We start from the raw sequence: 11611 nt of genomic DNA on the forward strand, positions 1-11611 counted from the left end.
ACATGCATACAGTTAGCAGAGGCCTTATTATGCTTCTGTGCTATGCTAGTTAGCTATGAATCAGCGCAAAACAAGTGATTACAGAAGAACAACTGAATGACCCCCAGTGTTGTGACCACTTACCCTTCCTTTATGGCCAGTTCATTCTGATATCTCATTCCAAGTGCCAATAATATAGTAAACAAAAGGACATTGTGAAGCACTGGACCTCTTAAACATCCCCCAGCTCATTAAAATACATTTGCCGGGCATAAAGCAATTTAAATTTGATTAAAATGATTCTGTGATGATTTGGGGTGGAAATTTTCCCCAGGCTTGTTGAGCTTATGAAATTAAAAGTCTAGACTATTAAGCTATAGTAGTAATCTGGAGTGTCTGTGACTGAGCTTGTAAGCCTTTATGCCCCCGTTTTTACACTGGGCATTGATTTAAAATAGTACTGGGGGAAGCCTTGAAGCCATAGGTTTAGACAAGACGCAAAACAAATGTCAGTTGACAGACAGATGAAAAGGGTTTAGGGACGGAAGCGAGGGAGTAATTATGAAAATGAATTTGCCTGCATTGCAAAATCTCTTGCACATATAAAAGAATAGCTGAGAGACAGCTCTCAATATGCCGGTGGACTAAAGATCAAATATGATTTGATGACAACAATCTTGACAAGCCACAACCGTGTAGATATATGCATAGTGTTAGAAATCCGGCGTCCAGGAGACAGATTCAGGAGTCAGGAGACTGGATCTTCAGTGTTGATGAGTTTATTGGTACACACAGAGATGTACAACTCGATCGGTCACGGTCAACCCAGTCTGATTAGGGGTATTTTGAGAGGGCCTTATATACATTGGAAATTGTGGGAGGAGAAAGGTTGATGAAGAGGAGTTTAAGGAGGGGTAGGAGGGGGATGAAGGATAGGTCACTTGCAGTATCAACAATAGGGGGTGATAGTTATCACTTTAAAGAGGGGTAGAAGGTGGGTGAAGTTGAGGGGGGGGTTGATGGTATACAAAGAGAGAGTGACCACTTTAGGCCGGCAGACGAAGGGTAACAAAAGGTGAGACAAAGGATTAAGATAACCATTTGATAACAAGTTGAAACCACATGAAAGTAATGTTAGAAAAGACCATATTTTCTCTCAATAGGATCTGTTCAGTCCGGCGTCATTTTAATGCAGTTCACTGTAACTGTAAAGATATTTAAAGCAGCAGATCTTATGGACTAATCTGAAGCACCTAGAAAATGACAAGACCCATGATTACAAAAGAGTAGAAAATGTATTCGGTTATACAACTCTTCTTGTGTTCTTGTAACACCTCACAAATCTGCATGCTTGAAAATGAAAGGTATAAAAAAAATCACTGTGAGAAAAAAAACAGTGGCTTTTTCCCACATGGCCTGCCAAATGAAATTTATTCATTAATTCTCACAGAGAAATTGTTTCCAGGGCAACTAAGGACTTTTACATTTTAACTGGGACCCACTCAACAGCATGAGCTGTTGAGATGTTCCCATGGTGCCAGGAAAGCCTGTGTGCATTGCTTTGCAGTGCAAAGTACAATTAGGCCTGCATGTGTGTGAACCAGCCAAGGCAAATACAGTACAAGGGGAGTGGGGGGACCAATTAAGCACACCTCAGCGTAGTAAATGGTGGGCGAGTCAGTCTTTAAAAATGTCTGTTAATCAAAGATACAACAGTAAGGATCTGCTGCCCTTTGCAGTTTTCAATTTTAACTGCTTAGTCCAAGTACGAAAGAACTGAACATTAGCTGATAACTGGAGTCATGACATTTTTAACAAGGGACAATACAAAATCAGAGAGAGAAGAGGTCCTGAGGGTTTCCCAGAACAAGCCTAATGAGTTCAGTAGATGTGCTATTTTGTTTAGCATTATGTATAGATGGGCATAGACATTTGTAGCTTATGATAACAGCTTCAAAATACACTGACATGTAGCAAGTAGAATAGAGTCTTTATTGTTGCTAAAGCCACACTCAGCACGCTGCTATCTGCGCTATGTAATTTTGCGTAACCAGATGTTAACCCAATGTTTTTGTGAAATGCTGCAAAATTACTCAGCTGGGACAGTCCACAATCTTCTTTTACTTTCTATGACTGTTCTGTATCTCTAAGCTTGTCCAGAAAGACATGTGTTAAGCATTTCCTTTTTGCTCAAATGGCAGATTCAGCTTCCCCACTGTAGCAGGAGCCCAGGAGCAAGAAACACCACTTCTCGCATAACGTTGCTTTAGTTGGTTCATCACTGCTCTGAGGCAATATCAGGCCTGGTGTCATTAGGGGGTGTGAGGAGTTGATGCCTTCTCACAACAAAATTGTACATTTACATTTACGGCATTTAGCAGACGCTCTTATCCAGAGCGACTGAGAAAAGTTATTCAGTGTTTACTCAGAAAAATACCCTTAGCTAATTTAAATAGACTAGATTTCAAAGATCCCTCCAAGCTTAGACACTACTAAACACAAGTCAATATGGAGACCATTGTACTTGACACTACACTTCGCCCAGGCACTCTCGGAAGAGGTGGGTCTTGAGTCTGCGTTTGAAGACAGCGAGTGACTCTGCCGTTCAGACGCTCAAGGGAAGTTAATTCCACTACTTCGGTGCCAGGATATAAAAAAGCCTGGATGCATCTCCCGCACATTTTAAGGGATGGCGGGTCAAAACTGGGTCAAACTGTACCCATAGGAATCAAGTGGGGCTAGCTGAGCAAGACAGCTGGTATTGTCTGCTATAAGCTTAACACCAGGACTGTGGCTGTTAAGACGGTTGACACACACAGGACTTTTCGCTGACCTTTTTCCACTTAACCGCTTATGCCTGTATTGTATTGCATTAAAGCATTTCACTGCTAGTTGTAGTGTGTATAACTGTGTCAAATAAAACTTTCAGGGGTGGTAAAAATTAGGGTTGCAATAATCTGGGAATTTTCAAAGTTGGGGAATTTACCATGGCAATTAACAGGAATTAACAGGAATTCATGGAAATAAAATGGGAATATTCAAAGCTAAAGATGAGAAACTTGCATATAGTTGGTAAATAATATACTGCAGTATAATCTTGGCTAAAATAATTAGATATGATACAAAAGTAGTTGAAAAGCAACTGTTACTGATAATTTACTTTGCAACCTTAGGTAAAGTATACTGCTTACCTTTGAACTGTAATCATAATTAACCATCAGAAAAGTGTAAATATTGTTTTTTAGTCTTTTTAACAACAGTAGTACCTGTTTACCAGAATACGCAAACCTTATTCAAGAAGCCTCTGTAAAGAGAAGGCCTACACTTTCTCCTGACTTTCTCATGAAAGCCAGCTTTGAAGGAAAGTCTAGGAGGGCACAGTGGAAAACATTCCCATCTCCATGGATCAAAGAGGAGAATATATAAATACAAGTCATTCTCTCACAGCAAACCCAAGATGAAACGCCGCAAAGGGAGGTCATGAGGAGCGATTACTCAGGTGTCTCACACACACAAACATTTACACACATTCACACTGTAACACACCAGAACAGAACAGAAATCTACTTCTTCTTCCAGGGTTTTCAGATATTTATGATCTGTTTTCTAAACCTTAACCTGAATCTGTCTGCTGCACCAAGGGAGTACTATGCAGAATTTTGTGCATGATGGCTTTCGTGCTGCGTTCTTCCTCTGAAACACCTTAAATGCATTTTCCCAGTCTAGGAGTCTAAAACCTCCTTCAGACCGAAATGCTGAAGACAACACATCTTTAATCATACAAACTGAATCTTCAGTAATTATGCATCGGTGAAAGGTGAAAGGTCACATTTGGATTTTTCAGTGTGATTTTCTTTACTTTAGAGAGAATAACCTGTTTAATCTGTAAATCTATGAGGAGAAAACAAGAGAAAAATAAGGGAAGCGACTTATGTAAAGTAAATCGTCCATATCACAATGTTATCTTGTCACGAAGGGCCACCTATTAAAAAGTTGATGACAATTGTCCCAGCTTAAATGTTTTCATGTGAACGTTCTCAGAACGTTGTATGTAGTGAAGTTACGGATGTGCTGGTGAGAAGAGACCATGCAGGTTTGGCTGCTGACTTCACTGTGCACACCAGCAGCTGTTCAGTTCCACCAGCAGCTCACCTGGTTTACTTCATCAGACTCTTTCATTGAAGTAAATCATCCACATCACAATGTTATCTTGTCTGGACGTCTATGGTCCTGAGGGGGTCACCTCCCAAACATTTATGACCAATATCCCAGCTAGAAAGTTTTAATCTGTCAAGTTTTCTGGATGTTCCAAGAGCGCTTTTATTTTTTTGTTTTGTAACTTTTTGTTTGCGTTTATTTGTTTATTTTTACAATTGAAAACAAGTAGAATTTAAAAAGAAAATTACAAGTTTTTTCACATTACTTCAATGCTTTAATTGTGTTTGGAAATCTTTTTTTGACACATTTATTTAATATTACTTATTTAATTATTACTAAGTGTAGTTATGCACCAGTTGTACTGTATTTAGTTTATTGTGTTTTTACTTTTGGAAAAGTTGCTTCAGATGTTCCAGATGTTGTTTCTTTTGACTAAATGGGAATGTTGCATCTATGGTTGAGGTGGTAGAGAGGAGGACACTGCACTAACTGCTCTACATCATTATGGACCAAAGGAAGTTCAGTGGCAGGTTGCTGTCACAGAGCTGCTCCACAGACAGACTCAGGAGATCCTTTGTTTCGAGAGCCATCAGGCTCTTCAACTATTTCCAGTAGGGCCAGAAGAGGGAGGAGGACAGATGAGGACTGAGTCTGTTTTGTTTAATCATTGGTTTAATCTGTACACCTGGACACTACTGATACTTGAATACCAATATATGCACATATTTATTGAGTATTGTCATCTCAGTCTCATCAGCTGATACCCACTCCTCCTGCATATTATTAATTCCATATATTCATATTTTAACATTTATTCTATTTATTGATATTATTGTAATTATTTTATTGTATTACTGTGCTGTATTGTGTAATTGCTATACAATGTGACGCAAGCATTTCTTTTGTTAAATGTTTTCTGGACCACCTCTGTAACATAATAGGCTAACCTTCCTGGAACCTTTTATAAAAACATTGCTGAACGTTCCTACTGGATGAATTCATACGTTCTACATTGAAAGACAGGGTTCAGGGCGGCCATATACCACGTATCAAGTTCTGTCAGACTTGCATCATGGCTCTGGCCAGAGGTTACAGGATTGTAGTACTGTCTGCAAAAGTGACACAAGTAATCAATTGAAGTAGCCATTTTTAAAATGCCCACAACCTCAATTACCCTAACTGCAAAGTTTGACACACTGTATACAGTATTATTGCGTATTAATATAACAAATACTTCAAGTCATTCCAAAAGTCAGGAATGTTAGATTACAGGTTTTGAGAATTTCATCATTGGTTTGATTGAAACCTGTGCTTGTGTACCGAACAGATGCCTTTCTTCTCTGTTGCCATTCACCTGGCATAGATCAGCCTCAGCAAAAACGACATTGACTTTCATGCAAAGCTTCGCCTGTCAAACTGAAACAAACCTATTCTGAGATCAAAAGTGCATGTGACATTCACCATTCTCCAACCTCTCCCCCACCACCCCCCACCACCCCCCGACATCAGTCTGGGGTAAAAGACAGCACACCCTTTGCTATCTGACAGCAGAACCTTCAAGACTGATTCCTCTTCTAAATATAGTGTGGCCCCAAAAAGGTCCACTCATTCAGTGCAGGCTCAGGCAGACAGGCCCTTTATCTGCACAGCCAGGGTGTAATTGTGTTTCTGCTTCTAATGCTTCATGCAACTTATCTCTGGCCAGGAAAGAGTGAGAGCAGATGCATGGTAAAAGAACGCCCCATCACACCACACAAACACGATCTGGCTGCTGCTTTAAACGTCATTTTGACAAGAAAAGGAATAGCGCCCAGACTGGCGAGGCTCTGGTAATGTGGACGGTGTGTGATACTGACATCTCCCCACATGCTCTCCGGATTACAGACAGCGTTCTTCATCTGTAAGATCATCACTTTCGGTCTCTCCGTCCTCTTAAGGGCAGCCTTAGCCAGCAGGACTTCCAACATGTCATCCGTGGCGTGACATCAGCTGGAAATGTTGGCTTGTGCGAGGGGGAATAAAGCTGCACATATTATGGGCTCAGCTTAGCAACAGAAGCTGGCCACCATGAATTTGCTTTTTGTGCCTTACTCTGATAGCTAGCACCAGGTGTTCCAACATGAAAAGTGCTCGAACTACACTGAACGCAACCAAGCCGGCAACCTCAAACACAGAGACCTCCCAACAGAAGCGGCAACGGGAAGCAGCCCTCTGATTCACCAGGAGCTCTTCTGAAGTCCAGATGGAAGGGTCTGAGGAGGGGCAGAGACAATGTAGATGGAAGAGAGTGATCATACAGTGAGAGGAGAGACAGATGTCCACTGATCAAAGTGGACACATTCGCTCTCTTAAGTCCTTTCAACGGCCTTCAGGCTCTTTCATGTGGCTGCAACACAAAGAAAACCTTGCGACACTACTACAAGTGCCGAACGTGGTCACTGGCTCAGCTTTCTTTTCATGCGGAATCAATCAAAGTTATAAAAAGACAGACATCGTCTTTTTGAAAGTCACTAAATCCTTGCTCACGTCTCATGTCTCACGCCTTTGTGAAATTTCTTCACAACGTCCTTTTATAAATGCTACTGAGTGGTTTCTCTATGAGGGCCTAACTGCATTCTGAAGCCCATTCACAGCCAAAGCGTAGCACTAGAGGAACTGCTACACATCACAGCATCTAGGTTCTGTTCATAGTCCATTCCACCAGAGGTGCCTGAACTATGAACAGACATACTAGAATGCCAGTGCTGTGCAGATGTTCTATGACATTTTAAGCCCTTGGATTTGAATAACACAGATCTCGATGAAGACTGATTCACTCTTACATAAGCATTGTCCTCCCTCTAGCCATCTTGGGTATGTGTCAGAGACACACTGACTGAGAAGCATGAGCACACACACACACACACACACACACACACACACACACACACACACTAATGAGACACCATCTTGAGTGTTACTCATACTCTATGTCCTGTCCCAAATAGCCGGCTTCTTGATTTAGATCAGGGCTGCCCCAAGTTGGCTCTTTTGGACATTAGATTTGGCCTGCCGAAGAGTTATTCTAACCCTACCCTCTCACCCAGTGAGAGAACAAGCATATTGCCGCTGTCACACAATATTAGTTCATGATGAATGGACCAATAGAAATGCTCCAAAATGGGCTTTTGCATTACATTGACCTCCATTGAAAGCTTAATGTGCCGTATCGTAATTGGGCCGAAATGTATTGTATTTGAAAAGTGTTTCGGTCACAAACTATAGCGTACATTTCAAAGCGAAGATCTGAAACGTGCTTACTTTCTTTGATGACATAGTGCTATGTCTTTTTGGCCCTTGTGCCTTTGGCCAAGAGACAAAGAGCTTAGCTCTGGTCAGGCTTTGGGCTGAGTACCACTGCGAGGAAAGCATCAGCCAGTCTATAGCCTAAGACACATTTTGGGCTGAACTTCAGAAAGTTTTCTTTCTGATGAAAGCAGGCTCATTGGATGTTCACAGATGGTGAGGAGCTCCAGCTGCAGGTGCTGGAAATAAACAAGTGAGGCTTGTGGGCCTCGGCAGGTGGAAGGAAAGATGCAATCCATCACGGTGGACTGGCAGGCTGCAGTCCTGAAGGGGTGCGTTGACACATCTGTCATGGAGCGGCAACGCCACAGGAACTCAGCGACTGAGCACATCCAGAGTTCAGACCAACACCTGTCTGCTAGAGGTTCCACCATTTGGTTCAACTCAGGTTAATGAGAATGTAAGCGAGGTTATTACAGGCAATAGTTAGGCAGCAGTCAAGATACAAATATACAGCATATACCTATATGTGAGGTGACTGATTTCACATGGAAATACTTTTGTGTGTGTGTTATGTTCTTGATTTCACATTTGACTTCACCCAATTCGCTCAATAATCCAAACGGCCCTTGTGGTGTCATGTGAATAGTAGCATTTGGATCTGTTTTACTGGAATCTGCCTGACCCGGTGGTCATTTGCACAAGCAATTCTTGGGATGGGTTTACAACTGTAATACTTGACAGTGAGTTACAGTCCCTACTACAGCTACTATACATCTAGATTGATTACCTTTCTTGACGCAACCTTTTTTTATGTGTCACCTAGTTCTTTAATTACACAGCTATACAAAAACTCTGTCACTGTTACATACAAACCTTCTATCTCAAAAAGGGCAACTTTTCAGGGAGAGGAAAAAAACTTTATACCACTTAATACAGAAATGGCTTATTAAACACTAAGGTGTGTTATTCAGTAACTAAAAGGACTTCAGTACTACCTGATGGAGCTATTCTTTAGTAAGTGAACTTTGTAATAACACTTTTGGCCCACCAACGGGCCTAAGCTTGGGGTTAAATTGCATGGAAGTCAAAGTAAAGATTTAATTCCACTGAAGAAAAATTCTGGAGCATTTGTATTGGCCCATTCTTCTTGAAAATGTGACATTATATAAAGAACAACTGTCAGATTTAAATGATATCAAAAAGTAAGGGCTTTGCCCAGCAGCAGCGATAAAAACTAAATCGGAGACGCACACACTCACGAATGTTGGATTGAAAACCCCCAAACCCACCTATACAGATATCTACTGAAACAATTCTCAATAATAGAGTATATACTTGCCAATAGTGAAGTATAGAGGCAGCACATTGTCTCTTTCTAATATGCTGCTTAAAAGGACTTTACAGTCTAATTCTGCTGCTGCTAAAGAGACGTCTGTAATGCAAACCACTTAAATGTTCAAACTTGGGTTTTCTTCTTCAGTTATGCAACTGGAGATGTTTTAATACACATCCTCCTTCATTAGCTGATTAAAGCAATTGCTTGAAGCACATTTGTGTGGCTGTGTGCTTGTGCATGCTCACCCTCAGTAAAATATTCACATACACATAGTGCACCCAACCCCTTCCTTTCTCTTCATTAAGCAGCCTGCCTCCATTCGGCCTAAAAGAAGATGCCTACCAATTAGAGAACTAACCCAGAGTGCCGCACAAGTCAATCACCCCCATTGTTCCAAACGTCTGAGGGGGGATTGTTTGTTAATTATGTAACCCGGCTCTGTCCAGCAAATCATTCTGCAAAATATTCTTCAGCTTCATTGATAGTGGCTTGGAAGCCAATGGTGGCCCGGGGACGCACATAGCGAGAGTGGAGGGTAGCGTGAATATGTTTGTGTGTGTGTGTGTTGTGTCCAAATGTGTCAGGTTTCTAGTCACGGTCAGCTGAGCAGAAAAAAACTGTAACAAGGCCTTGCCAAGTCTGTGGCGACACAACTCCAAAAGTGACGTAGGGTACTGACCGAACAGTAGCGGCCACATCACACAGGATGCTTAATTAGACTTCAAAGTGCACGTAAAAGCGTTATGAAGAGCCCAGGAAGTACGTACTTTTTAAAATAACATATTTACAATGTCAGTCATTACATTAGAAGTGAACTACTGTATATTATGAGGACCTAACTGATGGGTTTACATCAGTCATATTTACAGAAATAATTCATATCTTAATTTCTCACCTAAGACAAGACTTGTTCGGATTAAAATAGGAAAATGAAAAATGAAAAAGTATATCAGTATATCAGAAGTCTTCAGAATCCTTTGTTAGAAAATATGATTGTTCCCTTTTCTGTCATGTTTTTTGACATTGCATTGACTTTGCACACCCAGACTGTACAAATATGCAATTTTCCTTGGTAAAGCGAATGCAGTAAACCTCTAACACTGACTATAGGGGGACCATGTTGTTGCACATTTAAGGGCCTCATTTACTTTTGTGTACTGCTTGTACACAAATGTACCCATACTGTGTCTTTTGTCCATGTTTACTAACAGAAATATATGAAGCATTGTCACTTTGGGCTTTATACAGTATCTAAAGTATGGTCGCTATGACTAGTACCGTCTACAGAAAAGAACCCAAGTTCTGAAAGGGAGCATTATGGCTCCCTCTAGAGTTGGGTCACTGCCACATGCTGACTCAATTGGCAAACAAATCTTAGCAAGTGAAATTATGTTTTTTTGTCTTACAAAGCACTGCAAGTGTAAGTGTTAATTTTAGGACCAATTACCTTGATCAGCCTCATCTATAATATAACCTTATTTTAAGTAATGTAGGGCTCAATCAGCACACAAAGTCACTGCAAGTTTTAAAGACCTTTGAAACTTTTGCTGGTGGCTGGTTAAAGATGGCCTAAGCTGGTCTTTGTCATGCTGGTCAGTCAATATTGTCAGCTTTGGTCAGGTATATATATATATATATATATATATATATATATATATACAAACCGGATTCCAAAAAAGTTGGGACACCAAACAAATTGTGAATAAAAACTGAATGCAATGATGTGGAGATGGCAAATGAGAACAGTCTTCCATTTTGCCACACTCCATTTTAAAAGACCCCTGGCCCAGTGCAAACGTCTGAGCTTGTGGAGCTTGCTTAGAAATGGCTTCCTCTTTGCACTGTAGAGTTTCAGCTGGCAACGGCGGATGGCACAGTGGATTGTGTTCACTGACAATGATTTCTGGAAGTATTCCTGAGCCCATTCTGTTATTTCCTTGACAGTGGCATTCCTGTTTGAGGTGCAGTGACGTTTAAGGGCCCGGAGATCACGAGCATCCAGTAGAGTTTTACGGCCTTGACCCTTACGCACGGCGATCGTTCCTGATTCTCTGAATCTTTTGATGATGTTAAGCACGGTTGATGATGATAACTTAAAAGTCTACAGGTACAGGTACAGGTGGGGACACTAATGAACAGGAGGGGCTAGGACAGACAAGAAACAAACAGAGCAAAAAAGAAGCAGAACCCACACCTCGTTTATTAGTGATCCCACCTGTGCCAACTCTGTAGCCACGCCCCTTGTTAGTCCCAGGTGTTGCTCGTTTGCCCCTGTGTATACGTACCCCTTTGTTCCAGCCTTCTTTTGTCTGGTCTTGTGATCTTGTTGATTCGTGTTCATGTTGGTTCACAGTGTATTAGTTTAGTTTAGCTTAGCTTTTCTGTTCAGTTTCTATTTGTTTCTTTTGTTAGTTTTAGCCTCTGGTTTGTTCCCTTGTTTATATTTCTTTGTGTTCTGTTTAGTTTTCTTTGCATTAAAAACCTGTGTTTACGTCCACCTCTGCCTACAAGCTCTACACACCATGACATATTAAATTTGGGTGTTTAAAGTTCATGTTACTACCTTTATGTTCATAATTGTCAGTAAACAAACAGTAAAATTATTAATAGCTAACTAAAATAATCTACAGAACGCAGAGCGCTCTTCCTGGATACTTTACTAGGCCAGTTTATCCATTATAACCCAGAGTAAGGGCGCTAAATAAGACATTAAACCATTATTTATTACATTTTGTGATCTGTTCATGAACTGCAACATCAACAGTCTTTTCCCAGTAATCTTTAACTGTCTTAAAAGCTTGAAGTGGTTTAGGGGTGACACTGGTGATCACTGAAGTACACTGTTCATTT

This window comes from Salminus brasiliensis, chromosome 2, assembly GCF_030463535.1.
Source record: "Salminus brasiliensis chromosome 2, fSalBra1.hap2, whole genome shotgun sequence".
Taxonomy (NCBI): Eukaryota; Metazoa; Chordata; class Actinopteri; order Characiformes; family Bryconidae; genus Salminus; species Salminus brasiliensis.